This window comes from Thermobia domestica, chromosome 2 (genome assembly GCF_964235325.1).
Source record: "Thermobia domestica chromosome 2, izTheDome1.hap1.1, whole genome shotgun sequence".
Classification (NCBI taxonomy): Eukaryota; Metazoa; Arthropoda; class Insecta; order Zygentoma; family Lepismatidae; genus Thermobia; species Thermobia domestica.
Window position 1 is genome coordinate 43,903,237 of NC_137455.1, and position 21,189 is coordinate 43,924,425.

At 37.3% G+C, this 21,189-nt stretch overlaps 1 protein-coding gene across 2 annotated transcripts in view; it reads left to right on the plus strand.

The window, feature by feature from the left end:
- Positions 1-18,551: 18,551 nt before the first annotated feature.
- LOC145671542 (dipeptidase 1-like) overlaps positions 18,552-21,189 on the plus strand; it is a 718,611-nt gene continuing 715,973 nt past the window's right edge. For both annotated transcript variants that reach the window (XM_081740732.1, XM_081740737.1), the window contains exon 1: positions 18,552-18,686. The gene's annotated coding sequence lies outside the window, so the exon portion shown is untranslated. The remainder of the gene's footprint in view (positions 18,687-21,189) is intronic.

A 21,189-nucleotide genomic window follows, 5' to 3' on the forward strand; every position in this document is an offset into this window, starting at 1 on the left:
CCACTCCGCAAGTACCTTCATCCAGTTTTAAGTGGCAAATTAGTGCTCACCAACGTCTCATAAGTAAATTGTTACTGTACGAGTCCGAACTCAGGCATAACACTGTGGCAGCAACCTGAAACATTTGCCATGCGAGAGCGGAAGGTGCAGTGAACTGGAAGGACAGCAACCTGTAGGTTCAACAGGTATGCAGGTATTAGCTAAAGCGAATACCTTACGACGGTAGTTCAAACTGAACGTTAATGTGTATCATACCTGTAAGATTTGCTATTTTAAGTTGATTGGGACAAAGTACCACACCCCTGTCGGTAGTAGAAGTGACTGATATTCAGTAGTGTCACTTCCAGATGTCAGTATAATAAATAGTTTTGTTCCGTCTTTTCTGAATTTGACTGTTAGTCTTATCCAAGGGCGCCGATCCTGGAGGAACTACCCCCCCCCCCCAAAGATCATGTGGGCTCCCTATTGTATTTATGAATATACAATGTTTGGCATAATTTGAATGCAATTTTCCTTAAAATCATCATATATACACCTTCTCCATCTGTGTCCCCCCCCCCCAAATTTACATAGAATTCGGCGCCCTTGATCTTATCCCTTGTATTGTTCATTTTGGGAGTTTCAGGTTAGTCTCATAAATTTGGTATTTTAAGTTGGTGGGCACAAAGTACCCTTCCCCCCATTGGAAGGGAATGTGACAGAAGTTTAGAACTGTCACTCATAGGTGGCAGCATAATAAACAGTTGTTAGTCTTGTGTACTGTTCACGCCAGTCTCTGTCAGTGTTGCTACACTTGGAAAAATTGTGCTAAATTCAGCCCTTTTTGTCATTCATCGGCCCGTTGGTACCACGCTGGAATTTTCAGTCCCGTTTACGAAAAAATTGGTACACTTCTACCCAATTCAGCACCATACATACAATTGTGACTTAAAATTATTAATGTGCTGTGATGTCTTTCAGGAAAGGTTCTAGGATTCTGGACAGGTTTTACATTTTTTACAAATGTCAGTTTACCTATTCTTATTACGGTCTATTATCCTCCTTCGGTCCTGTAATAAGCGAGAATATGGTGCAATAATTTATATTTTAATATTTTGTTATAAAATAGGGCTACTGTTTACACACGAATTCGAAGATGATTGATTTGTTCCTCGTTTTATATATATTTTTCATATATGGCCATAATACCGTTTTGGTTTATTAGTCACTTTGAAATAATTAGATGCGTGTTTGGTTTCCTTACAATACATATCGAAGATGATAATTGTTTTCCCATTTAATTTTGAAGCCTCTGTTATACTTCCTACTTGCGAGAAAAGTTTCATCTACTTCTACGGTTGTTCAGGATCCTCCTATTTGGATGTTTATGAAGTGAGCACTTTCTTGATTTTGACTCTTGGAAGAAGGTGGAAGTGTTCTAGAACTTTACCTCTTTTAGTTTCGTGTTATAGAGCCATTGTATTACATTGGTATAAAATAATGAATTCAGCCCTTTTTGCTTCAATTTGGTACTATTTTGCAGCCCACTTCATAGCTAGGACTGTGGCAACACTGGTCTCTGTAGATTTTTGTGAGTTTATACTTTGTTTCTTTTGCGTGATATTGAGAGTGACACAAAAGTAGGTATACAATCGTAGTACTGCCATAACTTCTTATTTGTAACTTCTTTTTTCATTTTATTTTTGGATATCCTCGATATTTATGTCGTAATGTGTGTCTTCTGGGTAGGTTTGAAGAACATTGAAATGTTAAATGAGGGCATTTCGAACACTTGCGCGAATGACAATTGGAATAAAGATTATATACTTTATAATCTTATCAGGTGATCACAAAATGACCTCCCCTTGGTAATCTGCGTTACTAAAAAAACCTAGGTTATGCGAGGGTTAATAGAGTATGAGATTCTTATTGTATTGTATTCTTATGCTAAATTTTGAAAATTACAACAAATAACTACATTAAATACGTTTTTTGTGTTACTTTACTAAACATGCGTTGTGAATGTTTAGTATGAAAAATACATTGTTACAGGGCCGTACTGGCCAGGCGGGAAACCGGAAAATTTCCCGGTGGGCCTTGGACGGTGAATTCTTTAGTGGGCCCTCCGCCTCGTGTCGTAAGTAGCAGTATATGTAATAAAAGGCACACGTCACGAACTCTTTGCATATGGGAGTAACGGAATGGAGGACGGTTACCGGCTATACAATCAGTTAATTCCAGGCCAGCGTTGCCAGCCCACGATGTCGCGAAAATAACTTTTCACATTTCATAATTCAACCCTTGAAAGGTTCCCGATTTCCCACTCTGCTTTATAATTTTGCTAATATTGAAGTATTCAGCACAAATCAAAATCTCAAATTATGCCATAACTTGAAACTAAATAATAATTTACATTTTACAGCACCTTGTTTTCCGTAGAAAATATGCAGAGCCGGATTATGACCATTTGGGGCCCTGCACCGGAAAAATACAACGGAGCACCATCAAAAATATCTATGATGGGCCCTCCCTCAAAAAAGTTCAAAAGAGTCCATGAATTATATGCGAGTGACTCATGTCATGTATTTTAAACTTTCATGGTGAAAAAGTTTTCAGTAATTCTTAAAATTTTGGGGGCCTCATTGGTTACAGAGTCCTGAATCGAAAAAAATGTAAACTCGATCAGAGTGACACTCCCGGACATCCTTTTATTGTCGGGTGAGGGGAGGGCAATACATACATGTGAGTGAGACCTCTAGAAAGTATCCTCACGGTGGGCCCCTGGATTGAAGTAAGGTCCTGCATTGTTAATACCCGGATTACAATACAATGCGTTCCCTATGTAGACTTTCAAAACTATATAAAAGAATTTGAAAATAAACATTTAGTAGTCATGTCAGGGTGTTACTACATCAAACTGTGTTCTGTACCCTAAGCTTTTTTTTAAAATACACATCTAATACGAATATTATTATGTTATTGTTTCAAAAGTACGTCCGACATGTAGTTTGAAAAAGATAAAGTACAGTTAGTACTATATTTGAGGTTACTGAATCGAAAACATATTTTCTATGATAACCCTGGGAAACTTACTGTTATTATGCATATTTATTAATCACATTAAGAGCATATTAACTCATGCATACTGTATTGAGCATGAGTTATGTATGTACAGTTTGAAAAGTGTACAATTTAACACACTCTGTCCAACTCCCTTCTATATGATGAGTTTGAAAATTATATAGTAATGTTAGATTTTATAATGCTCATGTTAGATTTGTAACCGGCTTCGATAAAGTGTTATCAATTCTCCAATTTACATGTTTTGGGTATGTTCAAGAGGAACTTTTTGGGTATGTTCAAGAGGAACTTTGGAATAAATTCAATTTTGAGGAATGATTTTATTTTATTTTATTTTAGCAGGAGTATACTTCCCTAGTGATTTCAATGAATTTCTAATATCTGATGGTAATCTTTGGAGCTTGAGCATGAAACACCTCAACGGATACTGTATGCAAGACACAAAGGAAGCACACCACATTGGACTAGGACATGCCGAGTTACTTTGACAATCGTCGTGTGCTGCTGGGGTGGATTTTCCTCAACGTTGTGTAGTATGACCTCAGAATCTGTTACTCTGGAGCGGTTAAACCTTGGCTAATCTTCGACAGTTTTACAACCTGCAGGAAATTCCTGAAACCAACAGGTTGCTTTCGTTCAGTTCACTGCATATTCTCCTCTCGCATGACAAACGTTTCAGGTTGCTGTTGCTGCGTAATGCTTTAGCTCAAACTTGCACAGTAACAGTTTACTTATCAGACGTTGGTGATCACTAACCGCTACTGCCACTAAAAACTGAGTGAAGATATTAGCGGAGTGACAGAGTGTGTGTTCGGCAAAATGAGACTTTTTTTCGCTCTCACGAACGAAAATAGGTGATTCCTATAGGTTTCGAGCTCCTGCGTTCGAATCCGTAACCCGTTTTCCTCCAGGACGTACCAGTTTTCAGGGAAGAGGGGGGCGTTTCAATAACCACCAAAAGATGCTATTCTCCACCCATAATAATTGGCACGTTATAATTTAAGTATCAATATAAATTATGCAGATAAAATTGCATAAAAGTTAAACACTTACGTGTCACTTGGTTTTCCTACTCCTGTTGTAATTACTACAAGGTGTCTCGTGTGTCACATTCCAACAGAAGTCTACCAACATATTCACACTCCATTTACCTCTGTAGCGCCTCTCCATGGTAGCTATTTGCTGGTGAAGCCTTTCCCCGTGTTCGTTAGAGACCTCCCCCAAGCTGTACATTTCAGGAAAGAAGTCCAGGTGGCAATGCAGAAAGTGTAAGTTTAGTGACATATTATATCTCATATTATGAAATGAAGTAATTAACCTGCCCACAATGTCTTTGTAATCAGGTGACTTATGATTCCTAGAAAGTTACTGCACACTTCTAGAAAGGCCTCCCAAACCTCACTTTACACTTCATTAAGCTTAGTAGAAAATGTAGTATCCTTAAAAACGTCTCTGATTTGAGGTCCCGTAAAAACACCTTCTTTCACACCTTGGCCTCCCTGAGTCTTGGGAACAGTTTTCTGAGATGATTAAATGCTTCACCATGCCGGTTCAGGGCCTTGACGAAGACCTTTATGAGCCCTAATTTGATATGAAGGGGTGGTAAGAATATTTTCTCCGGATCCACAAGACGTTCATTAGCCACGTTCATCTCCCCTGGGACCAGTTGCTTCCTTGGCAGCCATTGTGTGATGGTGTACTGATGATCTTTGACTCGACTATCCCAATGACACAAGAAGCAGCAGCGCTTTGTGTAACCTCCTTGTAAACCGGTGAGGATGGCAATAACCTTAAGGTCAGCGCATACAGACCACTGGAACTGTTCGTACTTTATTTTCTGCAATAGATTTCGCATGTTCTCGTATGTTTCTTTCATATGTTTAGCATGAGCAATAGGGATGGCTGGCTTTTCATTGCCATTGTGTAGTAACACTGCCTTGAGACTTATCCTAGAGAAATCTACGAATAGCCTCCAATCTTGAGTGTTGTATTTCAAATTCAGTTGTCCCATAAGCGATGGAATGTCATTGCAATACACCAAATCAACATCCTTTGTAAAATTAGAAACTAGGCTCATCTCTCTTTTCCTATACATTGATATATTCACATCTTGGTTTAGTAGATTCCACTGTTGAAGTCGTGTTGCAAGCAACAGGGCCTTAGACTTGGGAAGGTTTAAGCCTCTGATCAGATCATTCAGCTATTCCTGACTTATCACATGTGCTTCATTAGTGTCAGGCACTGGAGCGTAATTGGGAACTGACTGTGTACTCGAAGATTGTGCAATATTCTCACAAGCAACAGGTTCTTCATCGGATGAAACACTGCACAGTGTGTATGAGTCTGGTGGTACCGGTACAGGCAGACAAACATCATGTTTCACAGGTCTCCTTGTGGAATCCAAGTTAGGATACTGTATTTTATGCTTCATGTTTTTGAGAAACCTTTTATATTAGTCAGGCAGAAGTAACAGTCTCAAACATGATCATAGGTCTCGCGCCAAACCATAGGTACGGCGAACGGCATCAATTTATGTGTACCTTTCAACCATCCTGTGAGAGTACGCGCACACGAGTTACAACTTTGTTTTGGAGCCCAAACGCGATCCTGCTCGCCGATTTTACACCCGAAGTACAGATGGTAGACTGTCTTCAGGAACGGTGACAATGGCCTACTTTGTCCCTTGAAAATCACTTTCCTACATATGTAGCAGAATAAATCTGTCGAATTGTTGCAAGTTCTCGGCATGTTCATTTAATACAACTGTCAATATTTCAGAAATATTTTTTACCTACGGTATACACGGACACAGCGTAACACCAGCTTCTAACACGAAAATCAACTCGAAACTGAAATATTTGTTTCTCGCGAGAATGTGGTGTATGTCTTGGGTCCTTTTTTCAACAATCTGTCTGTCATCTAGACAAAAAGGAGCCGACGAATGATCGCAAGTTGATTAGGAAACCTTTCTCCGTCAATAACGCCTAGGTTTTAGTGTATGCAGTGTGGAACGACAATAAATCTTTGGAACCCAAGGGGAGGGGGTACGTTTCCGGGGGGTCGTGAGCTAGAGAAAAGAATGTTCCTGGGATATAGCCTAGTAACAGTTCTTGGATTAAGATAAAAAATTAGAATTATGCACTCCAAACACGGAAAACACATATTAAATAAGAAAAATACGATTTTTCTGTCAATTATGGAAACAGCACCCCGCCAAAAAAACCTTACGTGCTGGAACTTTCTCGATGAGTTATTCGTAATCAGCGTCTCGAAATCTATACGGTATACCCTTTCACCCTCGTGGGAGGATTTTCATGCCGACCAGTGTAGTCCACTTGTCATACTACCTATTGGGCCACTATGACCTTGTGGTTACGGTCTATCACGGAGTTTGGGCTGTGGAAATGTTGCAAGACTTATGACTAATCCTTGGATTTAAATTCTACCAACCCTACAAAGGGTTTCTCTGCTGTTATGGAGCTAAACTCTCTGAAGTTTGTTTATTTATTTATCAGTAATGTGATTCTTTAAAAATTGCCTGAGTTGTATACATACAACAATAATTTAGATAGGGGAAACAATTCTAATCTTATGTTGCAACCGGATGGAAGTGGATACTGAATAGTAAACTACCGTCAGTTTTTTTTTTTTTTTTTTTTTTTTTTTTTTTGGCTAAGTCATGTATATTAGGTCGAAATCTTAGCAAAACTGAACAAGGTAAAAGGGTTTTACAAAATTCCTTCATTAAAATCATACTAGTGAAGGAATCTTGTAACATCCATTAGGAGTAAAAATCTTTACCAAACTTGTTTGAACCAGAAACACGTGTCGAAAACCAAAGTTGACCTTAATATCTCTCTTACGAATTGTGAAGTACACAATGCATAAACATAAGTAGTACATCTGCAATAAATATTACACTAATTAGTAGGTTGATAAATTTGCCTAAAAAGCAATAAAGTTTTAAGCTAATCCTTTTGTTCATGAAAATTCCACATATAGGATACAATATAGGGCCATGTAGTTAAGAATACAATACTATGTTTTCCAATCGATCACCTATTTCCCTCCATTTATAACAGTGTTTACAATTACTAGTATAAAATAATCACTCTCGATTCACTAAAAGTTATTTTTTCACACACAATGTTGCAAACTACACGTCCTTTAGAACGCATCAGACATAACTTCAACAGCTACTGTTAGATGAGCATGAGCACCCAAAAATTTAGGAAACCTATTTCACTATACAATTACTCGTTTGATATTTTAACTGTCGTTAACATTGATTCTTTTGCAAATATTATCTATTTCTTCGAAATTATTTACTTTGCTTATTAGACAAATAACAAGAGAACCCAAAATTCTGTGTCAGCTTATTAATTTATGCTTAAATGTTTAAAATCTTTCAGAAGAGCTTGGCTGTGTAAACATTGTCTGCAACTTCCGGCTGTTTTTACTCTTTTGCCATCTTCTGGCATTGTACTCGATTACTTCTTCTTGTGTTGAATAATACTATTTCATGATGTGACACTCTAACATATAGTAATATATACCGCTTGGTTATATGGTTATTGTACGCGCCTTCCACACTTGCAACCTGGGGTCGATTCCTAGTGGGAGCTCATGTTCATATCACACGTTAGCTGTAGGTTCATGTCTCATGCAATTTCCATGTTAAACGGGACGGTAAACTGCAAATCAAGCAATCAACATACACTTTCTGTGCTTTACAGAAAAAAAAACATATAAATAACCACGGGTGCACCCACGGAGGGTCTAACGAGTCAGGACCTCCCCTCCCCCCAAAAATTTCCTAACTCAACATACACTTGTATACTTTCTCAATAACACTATATTGTTTAAGAAGGAAACGACTGCTGTAGCACGAAAATTCATCTTGCACTTCATCTATATTCTCTCTCTTTTAAACATCTTGTATCTTTTTCTTTTCTTTCTCTTTCTTTCTTTTTTTTTTAATATAGGTGAAAGTATTTTACAATTAGTTATCGTCTTTCCGGGTCCAGAATAATATTCGTACAATACTACATAAAAGTAGTGGCTTGCAGTAGGATCGCTTTACTCCCAAAACTTGTACTCCTTCGAATAAGAATTTCTGAGTGCGCACCTGTAAATAGTATATCTTATGAGATTGTGGTAACAAATATAAGCTTAAACACTGCACCGTTGTCTCGAAATTGGAAACAAACTTATAAGCTGTCTTCTATGTAATTTTGGGTCGTTTGAGCACGTACTACAATAGAAGGAATAGAAACACACCACTGGCATAGTTAGAGAGAAACTTCAAAGATCTTTCTCCCAGTATCAATTATCTGGTGTTCTGAGCAGTGTTTCTTCCAGGCCTGTTCTTTGGGGGGCACTTCCCCTCCCCCGGAGCAGACCAAAATAATACGTTTATAATATAATAGTAAATAGAATAGTATCAGCAGTGCCTTCCCGGAATACTAAGTGTGCTCCCCCGGAACATTTTTTTCTGAAAGTAACACTGTTTCCGAGTGTATATACAGTGCAATATTTCTCTTGTTATAGATAAGCTCTCATCACTGATATAGACGCTAGCGCTCGTGCCTTTAGTGCACATGGTCACCCGTTCGATGCCTGGTGGTATAGTACAAACATGTAATTTGACAATAATTCACTTTCATTAATCATCCTTTAGTCTCCTTTAGTCGAAGAGACATAATAGTTGGATATTAAAGTAAGAATGATCAATCGCATAATGGAGTATGCAACATATCTTCGTTTTATATTACCTTAAAAGGAGCGTGAACTGTTTATTTTCTAGCTTATTGTATGTTTGTGTACATTGCTACTTTGTTTTGTTGTGTCATTTTATTTTATTTTCGTTTAAAAATTATGTAAAAAATGTTATTTTTTAAAACATTCATAATATTCACATTCTATATTGCACATTAAAAAAGTACTCTTCACAAGATTGCAAAGAGACATCTATTAGGAATATAGAAGCAATATTTTCAAACAGATCTCCTACTTTAAGACGTTAGAAATAGGCAGGATCAGTGGCGTATTTACGATTTTGTTTCGGGAGGGGTTTTGCCTGAAAATGTGAAAATTCTGCAAGATATTTCATATACTTTACTATAGTAAGTAAGATTTCGGGGGGCTTAAGCCCGGAAGCCCCCCTTAAATACGCCACTGGGCAGGATCATTCAACAAAGTGCAGAAACACAAGGTATACAGTTATCAAAAGTGTACACATACACTCAGAGGTCTCCTAACGGATATTCATTCTTTTCTTACTTTTGGTATTTTCGTTTTAGAGTACTTACCTCTGGTGGGACCGCCTGTTCCATACCTGGCAAATAAGTGTGTGGTGTGCAACACCGTGCCCGTGGATATTCTCTGGGGGTATTTCCATTTCCTCCCACTTCCCCTTTCCACATATTCTTCTATCATCTTTCAGTTGCTTTAATCATTGTCTCCATTAGCCTAAGGGGTATAATTGTGGGGAGTTAAACTCAAAGATTTTGAATGTTCATAGACGTCAATATCGCTATGAAGAAAGAGAGCTCTGGAAGAATGCAACTCTATTAGATAGGATAGACAATTTTATAATAGTACTTCAATCTTTAATAATCTGAACAATACCCCAGTGTTAGGCTGCCAAGGAAGGACTGTCTACGTAAATTGTAAGTAGTTTGTTGACCTACAGCTTCAGAGTTCGATACTATTGACATGTATTTACTTTGTCATACTTGTTGGGAAAAGTCTTCCATAAAAAGAACAGATTGTATCAATATATTTCGATAATGTAATTAGCATTATTTCAACATTTCTTGGTATACCATGCAGTCCTAATTTACCCTTAGGGTGAAACCGAGTCATAACTTAAAGAAAAGTAAGCGCCATTTAAACTTCTTTAGACCATTGATGTAAAAAATTGAATTTCATATCTAATTAAAAATATTGTTGATTATGAACTAATATTTATTTGTATTTCTTTTGACTTTCATCCGATATCGGACTTCCAAAGATTTATTTGAATCTAAATTAATTGAACGCGTACAATGGCGATAGCTGCCAGTTATGGTGTCTTCCAATTTTATTTAAAATAGAGAAAGACGAAGAGAGAAGGATATAGAGTCAAGGGGAAGGTAAAGGAGGGACAGGAAGAAAAAGAAGGAGGGTAGGAAGAAGAAAAGAGTTTTAGAATGATCTTATTAAGGAAATATGTTGTCTTAGAATAAGAGAATGCAAAAGGAAAGTAATATTGGAAAATTGTATTAGACGGTCTATGGCAGCGTTTTCCAACCGTTGTGCCGCGGCACACTGGTGTGCAGCGAATGGACCGCCGGTGTACCGCGAGGAAATCGAAACAAAATTATTAATTCTATAGCAACCAAATTGCAAGACATAGGAAATATGTATATTTTTTGTATTTCATATTACCATGAATTTCTACCATGGAAAAAATTAGTGTAATTATATTATTCTACATCTATTACTGTGTAGCAGACAGTATTTCGGCTCGTACACATTTCCACGGTTAGCTGCTATGTTACGCTTCAATAGTCGTACTAACACTGAGAAATGGAAGCATTTGTACGGTACGCGTCAAGTGAACGTTCGTAGAACACTCATTCGCACGTGAATGACAGAACAACAACACTTTGTTCAACAGGTGTGTTTTGACTTCGACGCATCGCAAGCTGTGTGATTGCAATAATAAGCATCGGTTTTGGTTGAAACAGCAAAGTTAAAAGTACAAGACATTTGTTTGTTCGTTCGTTATTTAGTGATCTTCGTACTTAGTGAAAGGTTGGATACAGTTTTCGAATAGGGGAGCGTATTTTTAAAAATCTGAGTCCTATATTTCATTGCAATTGTTCTCTATTTTAAAATTAGAATAATAATAATAAAAAAATAAACATAATGAAATAATATAGGGGAAAACCAGTGATCGAGCTTTCATCTCTGTGAGAAGGAGATCAGTAATCACAGATAAACATTACCAAGGTATTTTATATTTGCAAATAATAATAATAATAATATCTGAGTGTGCCGCGAGAATTCAAGTTACACCCGTAGTGTGCCGCAAGTTGAAAAAGGTTGGGAAACGCTGGTCTATGGTAAAGATGGAAGAGAATAAAATAGGGAGAAGAAGAGGTAGAGAAGAAGAAGAGTACGGGATATTGTTGAAATATAGTTAAGAACCTAAATAGGTGTTATGTGTATGTTGTATTCCCGGTAGGTTTTCTGAGAATCAAGTTTAAACTGGTTACTGTGAAAGAGGCCCGTAGCCAGCCTGAAAACGTAGGGGGGCCCGGTGGAAGTTAGGGGAGGCCCGATCCAAAAATAATAGTTCATCCCATATTATAGTTCATTTAAAAGCCACCCGTGAAAATTTTTAGAGGGGGCGAGTAAAAATTTAGGGGGGCCCTGCCCCCCTAGACCCCCTGGATACGGGCCTGCTGTGAAACACATGTTAATCCATACTACTCTGACCTGGATCCAAGTAAATCCGCAAGTCGGAGTTACTCAAACGCAGTCCAGACGGTGAAAAATATTAAGTTTGAATATTCAAAGAGTATTTGCGTTCACCTCTGGTGCTTGGGGTCCCGGGTTCGATCCCAGCCCCCGCCAAGTGAACTTTGTGGTGGACAAACACCGTGCTCGTGGGTTTTCTCGGGGTTCTCCCGTTTCCTCCCACTTCCTTCATTCCACCATTTCACTCATCTCTCATCATCACCGTCTCCTTTAGCCTAACCGGCATAACCGTGGGACGTAAAACTTAAAGATTTCATTTCAAAGAGTATTTATTTGTTAACTCGATGCTTCTTTATCAGTAGTTAATTCATTCTTGAGCTTACGAAGGATAATAAAATCAACTGAAAAGTAGCTTTATTCATAGTGTGAAGTTCTCGAAGATTTCCAGACTTCATGGTTACTATCACTAGTTTTATTCCACTGTTCATGCTTGCTTCGTATAGCCGTAACTGATTAAACAGAAAGATTTATATTCTTCCAGACTACGTCATGCAGCAGGGACAATCATATTTGTAGGAATATACATGCATTAAAGTAATTACCAATATTTACCTTATGACGTAGCTTTTCTTTACTTACAACTAAAATAATCAAATACTCGTTCACACATTCAAACCAAATCTAACAAAATACATATAAATTAGGTTAATTATTGTTTCAGAAAGGAAAAAATTCGACTAACTACAATTTTATACACTTTATATTACATTTAATAAAGAAAGGCAAAGGACAAAAGGCAAGGAAATTAAATACATCGTTAAATTTACAAGGTTTAGATAAACATTGGGATATACAGATAGACATGCCATATGACAAATCAAGTTGAGTATTTAGACATATTTCGTTCTCCAGAACGACGCATCAGAATTTTCCGTTTAATATAACTCGAGATCATTAGAACAACAATGTTACCATGTTAAGCTACTGAAGGTAACTGGATCTTTAGCGTTCAACGTTCACATGGGGATATCGAATTATTATTGCTATCGCATAAACGTTCGTAAAACAAATTATTCAAGACCTTTATATGGTCTAATTTTATGAAGAAGAAGAAGAATTATTAAAAAGAGTCCAACATTCTCGTCGATTCGTTTACTTTATACTTATTATTTATCGTGTCCACACTTTCACTAAACCTTAGTGTTAATGCACGATTTAAACTTCACTGAACTGACTTTATTTAATACTCTGACTCTGAAATTAGTCTTTGCACTCGCCCATAGTACCGGAGAAATATTATTCTGCAGATAGAAACATCGCCAGTAGTAATGGTAAATATCTTGAAATGTTCAACTGTGTTATCAAGTATTCAGTGCGACATCACTATTCATTATTATTTTTTGCTTGCACACATGGAGAGTAATCATATAGTACATTCAGTAATCACAAAAGGGAAGGGGTTAAATAGTTTAGAGGAATTCAGGTTTTACAGTATAATGTACAGATATTTATACGTTTACACACATTTTGCGATAAATTGCGTACCCACTACACTCGAACATGCAGTTAATGTATATTAGTACATAAGGGTTAGGTTAATGTATCTAACCGTAGTATGACAAAATAATTAAAAAAAAAAACACTTATTCATACTGGCGGTATACTCAAAACACGCACACGGCACCCGAGGAAACCCACGCACACGGCGTTTGTCCACCACAAAGTTCACTTGGCGGGAGCAGGGTTTGAACCCAGGATCCCAAACACCAGAGGTGAACGCTCCATCACTGAGCCACCGCGGCCCCAACTCACGTACTAAATGTTATATTACACGCAGACATTAAAGGTATATATATATATATATATATATATATATATATATATATATATATATATATCACAGAATAAGTAAACTATTATCATCATAGTATTAATTGCAATATTTTCATTCACACACCATTTTCACTAAATAAAATACTCCATGCACTAACTACACATAGAAATACATGTTATAAACACACAATAGAAACCTACGAAACTGCATTGACTATATATGACAATTCAGAAAATTGACATCGCTTACACTGGCTCTAGTGGGAGTAGGGGGGAGGGAGCAGGAAAACTAATCAATCTTTGCACTCTAAACTTACATTTTTGATACCGAATTAAATTGAATTAAACCAAAAGAGGGTTGAGAAGGCTCCTTTCTGAAGGAAAGAAACCCTCAGTTTCTTCCTTCAACCAATCTTGCTAAAGTGAAACAAGCAGGCAAGCCAAAGTAGGCAGGAGTTCCTCATCATAAATTTTTCTCTTGCATTTTCGAAATCAGATTAAGACCGAACCAAAATTAATATATACCGCCATGTCCTAGAAGTAAGATACAAAGATACTACAATAAAAGCTAAAATATCCAGTAGAGAAGGTATCGACCTATTAAACTGGAAACGGCGAAGGACTATGTTGAGGAGAAAATGAATCTCCAAATTTCTGTTTAATTGATCACTAAAACCGAAATCAATTTCAATTTCCATTTAGCACCTGTCCTGTGATGATCATCTTCCTATACATAATTATTGCTAAACGGACTTTAGTATTTCATAATTCTACTGCCTGATTCACGATGTTTTTCCATCATAAGTAGTTCCTTCAATTTTCTTTAAACTTTCACAGCTTAACTTTCAGACATGTTGTCTGCTCAAAGGGTTCTTCGTACAAGCTATGTAGAAATGCGCCAAAACACTGAGATACCAATCAGGGCACAGTATTTTCGATCGGCGTTGTACAAAATCGAATAAAAAGTTATTAAAACTGGTTTTGACCAGAATGTGGGTATTCATCGGGCTAAGGGGGTCTTAAGGTTTTCTTCTGACTTGGGATTGGTAAATATTTGAAAAAAAAAAATATCCAATTCCTAAAATGTGAATTACCTTGAAAGAATAATATATACTTTACAACTTCATAAGTGGTATGCCTATATATGGAAAAGAGTTATAAAGAAATAATGAATAAATAAAAAGAAATTATTTCCTACAAACCTACACACGTAATAATCCTAAAACTTCCAAGTTGTTATTATTTAGATCGAAAGGCGGATTTTACGTATATTTTATACAATAAAAACTAATTATACCCTGTAATATTATACAGTGCGTTCTAAAAGTTATGGTATAGAGACCAGGATTTTAAAAATATATGGCAGTAGATACACTGTGACAGGTTCGTTACCACGGACCAGAATAATTTAAATTTTCTGGCAAAATTAACCAAGATTGTATATCTTGTTTAAATTGTTTGAACTTAGAGTAGCACGAGGTGCATATCAAAAGTATGTGAAAGCAAATGGGGGTACACCGAGAAAACTCACGAACATGACGTTTTTCACCACAAACTTGCCCGTAGATCGAATCAGGGACTCTAGACACCAGATGGTAAGCACTCTACCACTAAATCATCGTGTCCCTTTACCCGCAGAGTAATGTGAGGACTATGGAACTATTATTCACATATCACATGCAGCAAAAATTGTGCTTCGAATACTGAACAGACGACTATACGGAGAAACAAAGAAACTAGTTTAGAAGGAGTAATTCAAGTTTGGGATCCCGGCTTTTTGGGCTATTTTTTAAACTTTCAGTCAAGCAGCTACTGCATCGTCACTATTTATGCTAGGATCACGGTTCATACCTCATTCTCTTCAAAATAGAGGTGGATTTCAACTGGTATCACTTGCATGCTCATACCATATACCAGAAGCGGGAAAAAATGTCAAAGTGAAAATTTCGGAGGGAAAATTTTTTTCTCGAACTTTGGCCCACCCTGGACCCCCCTGTGTGAACGTAGCCATCTACAAAAAATCTGATAAATAGTACTTGGTATACTGAATGTGTGTGCCAAATTTCAAGTTTCTATCTTGAATAGTAAGGACGGGAGAAATTTTATCAAAAATTCCCACAATGCTCCAAATTACCACAAAACACTATGATCTCAGGGAAAAAAAATTCCTGAGACATCCCTAATTACCCTAGGGACATGTGTATCGCCCATATTCTCTTCTGAATAGAACTGCCTTTCAGGCGGTACATTCATATGTCTCCATCATCTATCTAAGGCGGGAAATTCCAGAAAAAAGGGATTTTTTGGGTCTAAATTTCCCTTTTTTTCAACTTTTAGCCCCTCTGGACCCCCCTGTTTTAACGCAGAAATCTGAAAAAAATCTGTTAAATACTACTCGGTGGACTGAATGTCTGTGCACAATTTCAATCTCCTAGGTGCAAAAATAAGCCCGCCAAAAAATTTAGAAAATGCCCCATATTACCCTATACAGAAGTATATTTTGAGAAAATTCACTGAGATGTCCCTAATTACCCTAGAATAATAATTCGACCGTCATTCTCTTCAGAATGGAACTGCCTTTCAAATGGTATGACTCACGTGACTCCATCATGTATGTGAGGCGGGAAAATCGTGAGAAACGGGATTTTTTGGGTCTAAAAATCCTTTTTTTTCAATTTGTTTCCCCCTCTGGACCCCCACTGTTTTAATGCAGAGATCTGAAAAAAAATCTGATAAATACTACTAGGTGGGCTGAATGTTTGTGCACAATTTCAATCTTCTAGGTGCAAAAGTAAGCCCGCCAAAAAAAAAAAAAAAAATATACCGACCATGTCCCATTTTTCCCTATATAGAAGTATATTTTGAAAAAAATCCCTGAGACGTCCCTAATTATGCTAGGATAATGATTCGACCCTTATTCGCTTCAGAATGGAACTGCCTTTCAGACGGTATGACTCACGTGTCTCCATCATGTATGTGAGGCGGGAAAATCCTGAAAAACGGGATTTTAGGGGTAAAAATATCCCTTTTTTCACCCTTTTGCCCCTCTGGTTCTCCCCTTCCCGTTTCAACTCACAAATCTAAAAAAAATCTGGTAAATACTACTCGGTGGACTGAATGTTTGTGCAAAATTTCAATCTACTACGTGGAAAAATAAGCCCGCCAAAAAATATTGAACATAGGCTTAGTAAATGAAAAAATAGACTTTAGACTTATGACGTCATCACCTCCTATGTCTGGACGCAGGAGGGTCCGAAACCATACGTAATGTCTTCTACAATGCCTCTGGACTTCAAAAACAAAAAAACCCGGACGAAAAAGCTCAAATAGAAGAGAAAAAACGCAATGTACCATGAAAAACGCGTATGGTACAAAATGTACCAGAAGATCCCCAAAGGGAGAAGAGCACAAGAGGTACAGTTGTCTTACTATGAGCAATCGGTGAAAACTTCATAGAGAAAGGGAACGAGGTGTATGTTATGTGTCTTGATCCGGAAAGGGCTTTTGAGCACATGAACTGAGAATTGTCGTTGAGGATTCTAAAGAAGGTTGGATTGAGATAGAAAGATAAAGGACTCATAAGAAACTTTACGTATATGAACTACTTATAAGTTTCAGAAAGTAGTTCGTTCGATAAGGATACCTCTCACTAACGTTATTTAATATCTATCTAGAAGATATAGTGAAAATGGGCCTTCATACTAAAGATCGTGTTTCGGTGGAGGTAGAATGACTAGGTATATACGGTTTCCAAATGATATAACGCTTGTTGCGGAATCTGATAGCGAAATCAATAAAAGCGACAGTGATTGGAACGATACGGTCAGCGTCGAATATAGAAGTCGGAGGGGAGAAAATAGAACAGCTAAATAGTCCTCGATACCTGCGTAGTATTATTAGTGAAAATACGATGTGTGAATGTGAAATAAAAGCAAGAATATGAATGACGAAAAAGATTTCGGAGGAAAAAGAGTTGTCCTTGAATAAAGAATGGATCTTTGAATTAAGAGTTGACAAAAAGACCCACAACATACGTCGTGTGGAATGTTGTACTCTATAGAAACAGATAGTATGTAAAAGCGATGAAAAAATGATGGAAGTTTTCGAAAGGTAAGTATGATGAAGAATGAAGAGAATTAGCTAGGTCGAACAAAAAGAGGGTGAGAAGGTGTTAGAAATGGTGAGGATTAAAGGCACAATTTTAGATGTAATTGACAAGATATTTTAGTTCTGTTTAGCATATTAGCTGAGAAGGAACTATAAAATGAAATAGTGCTAAATGTTATGGTAGCATGAAAAAGAGGGCGAAGGAAGTACACTTGATAAACGATATCAAATCAGAAAATTAGTACTTGAAATCGAAGAGGTTCGCTAAAGATTATGGAACATGGTAGCTCCTCAGTTGCGGCAAGTGACCTGGCAACTATAATACCTATGATGATGATGTTGAGTTTGGAGGCCTATTCAGACCTGTATCCACCTGGGGGGTAGGGGGCAGGGCTCCCCTAAATTTTCGCTGGCCCCCTAACATTTTCACGATAGGCTTGCAAATCAACTATAATATGGTGATGAACTATAATATCGTTGGGTCGGCCCCCCTTATATTTTTGGGCTGGCTACGGGCCTGGGCCTATTTATCCATCCCTGTGGTTACATCCTTGTATAAAAGTAAGCATAGGACGGACGGTGGCTCAGTGACAGAGCGCTTACCTCTGGTGCCTGGCGTCCCTGTTTTGATTCTCGATCAAGTGTGTGATGGGCATCATCATATCCGTGGGTTTTCTCGGGGTAATCCCGTTTCGTCCCATATTCTCATGTCACGAATTCTTCCATCATCATGCACTTGCTTTATTCATCGTTTTCCTTAGCTTTAAGACCATAATCGTGGGATGTTAAACTGAAAAATTACATTTTCAGAAGTAAGCAAAAATATCATTAAAAAACACAAGAGGATTGTTTTTTTTTACACGAATTCAATGTTTTGTTCTCTTCCCCATTTTGCAAGTCATTGTAAGAAATGAGTTCAATATAAACTTCGCGAATCCTGTGACATCTAGATCTGTGAGCCTGAAATTAGTCATGATTAAGTTTGGGCGATTGGAGAACCTCCTGTGAGAAGCATGCGCAGTTGACGGAGGATTACGGAAGGTATGGAGCTGAAAATCTCTGCCACGAGACAGTGCATCGCCAACTCTCGCTTTCCCTATCAGTGAGTGAGCTTGCTCGCGCCACGGAGGAGTGCATTCGTATCGCGTGTAACGGGAAACACGAGGCTTTTTCATCACTTCCGTTTATCAGACGCAGCGGATCCAAGTTTCTTTCCGGTAAGTTCAAATTTAAAAGTGCTTAAAGAACTATAATTTTCTATTTTAGACAAGTTTACTCTATGGGATAAAAACTTAAATTAATTTCAAACCTACACGGGCAATTGGCTAGTATTTTAAAATTAGATTAGATTAGAGCTATATTATACCAAGTTTTCCTGCTAAAGATTGTGAGCGATTCAAAGTATAATCGCGTCTTTCTCTCGTATGATGTAATACTAGTACCATAAAGATGTGTTTTCATGCGAGCGTGAAAAGAGATCGATATATGAATAACGTAGATAAGACGGAAAATACAGTCTTCTTTCAATTAAACTGGTCATTCATCTTTCTTTGTAAAGGTCGATATTCTTATCTGCGGAAGCAATTGCACAAGTGTTGATTTTCTTTAACTGATTCAGAACATTGTTAGTTATACGGATATAGAAACCGCGATGGCTCAGTGGTGAAGCGTTCACCTGTGGTGCATGGGGTCCTTGGTTCGATCCCAGCTCGTGCCAAGTGAAGTTGGTGGTAGCGCGTAGGTTTCCTCGGGGTTCTCCCTCTTTCTTCATTCCAAGATTTGATTCATTTCTCATCATCACCGTCTCCTTTAACCTAGCCGACATAATGGTGGGATGTAAAACTTAAAGATTTCAATTTTTTTTTACGGATGCGCCACATCGGTAAAATATCACTACAATTTAAGGGAAGTAAACTTACCTAATCTAGTAATTATTGCACACAATATATAAAACTTTAGATAAGTTTTCTTCCCTTAAATTATAGCAATAAATATGTCACTTTTACGATCTAACTTCCCTGAAAAACCGCCACTGATACGGATCTTCCTTTTAAGTCAAGGTGCATTAAAATTACGCACTAAAGTTGATGTTGAATTTCAGTACTGTGCTGTGGGAAGGGCGAGTCGGCTGACGGCCCAGGGCGTCGAAGTAAAGAGGCGCAATATTCGGGAGGAAAAAAGAAAAGAAGGAAAGAAACAAGATAGAGAAAAATGTTACTCATCTTAGGAAAACGCGTGTGCACATATATAAAAAAAAATGGAAGGAAAAAAGTAATAAAAAGTGCTCAAAATCAAGGAGAAGCAGGGTTTATTTTTGAAAATTTTCTGAGGTCTATTGACCTTATTTGCGCGGAGGTGTCATCGTATACTTTCACCCTGGGCGCTGACTTTCAACGGCACGGCATTCTTGAATATTACTTTTTAAACGAAGTGTTCAATTTCACTATTTTTTAAAATTATTATTTGCTTTGAGAAACGCAGTACTTACGGACAAATTAAAACTATACTTTCCCATTTTATGGATACATTCTGTGCAATAACAATAATAATGAGCAATCTTGTGTTTAAAAGCAATCAGTGACTACTGACGTTTCTGTAAAACAAAATTTACATACAACCGTCCATGCCTATAAGAATTTACAATACTTATAGGCTTCCAATAGAGATTTCGAGCAGCCAAAGAACACTTATTCACTTTCATTTTAAGTTAATACTATCCAGAGTAGGAATCCTTGAATAAAGAATTAAGATGAAGATACATGCAATAAGTGGCGGATCTAGAATCAAAATCTGGGAGCAGGGGGCAGTCAGAATTCAGACTATGATAGGTATATAATGAGTTTCCAATTTTTCAGGATCATGCAGAAGTTTCTAACTTAACTCTCTCCTAATTGATATTATGGCTAGGTTGGGCGTTGACATTGTGAAACTCAAGTATTTTTTACACATTGCATAACAGATAAACTAGAACTGAAACCATATCTAACATTTAAAAAAAAATCCAAAAAATAATAAAAAGACAAAGCTCTCTCTAAACTTTTAAAGATATATACATAATAGCCTCAATTACTTTTGCCACTCAAAAAATTGGTGGGCCTAGGCCCCCAGCCCACTGCATACAATTTTTCGTATGAAGTGATGTACAGTATGAGGAAATATATTTGCACTAAGCGAAAAGATAACAAAGAAGGAGAGGCTTTTTTTTTTTGGAATGTGAGCGTGGAGAAGAAAAGTGATAAATTAACTTGGTTAAAGAGAAAACGAATAAGAGTGTTAGAAATAATAGGAAACAATGAATAGGTTTAGACATAGTTAAAAGGAGGAAGAGAAACCGGAACATTGAGACATGGGCTAAGAAGGAAGTAAGCCTTCAAGGGTGTGATAAAAGGTATGGTGGCAAGAAGAAGAGGGAAGAGACGAAAGAAGCTACAGTTGATGGGAAATTTTAGAACAGATAACTGTTATGCCAATGCAAAGACGTTAGGTTTTTGCTTGGTTAGTTGGTTTACTAGCGTTTTGCTTTCCTTTTCAAAATACTGAGGTTATATGAGACTTTGACCTAAAGTTAGAGTCCGAACCACCTAAATACCTTCGAATTACAAGGCTCTCCCGCTCTGAATCGAACTAGTAATTAGATCAGCTGGTAGAACTTTAAAGGTCTTTACTACAGCGAAATTAAACTACCGCTAATTTGAGAGTTTTTCTGTAATATCTTCAAAA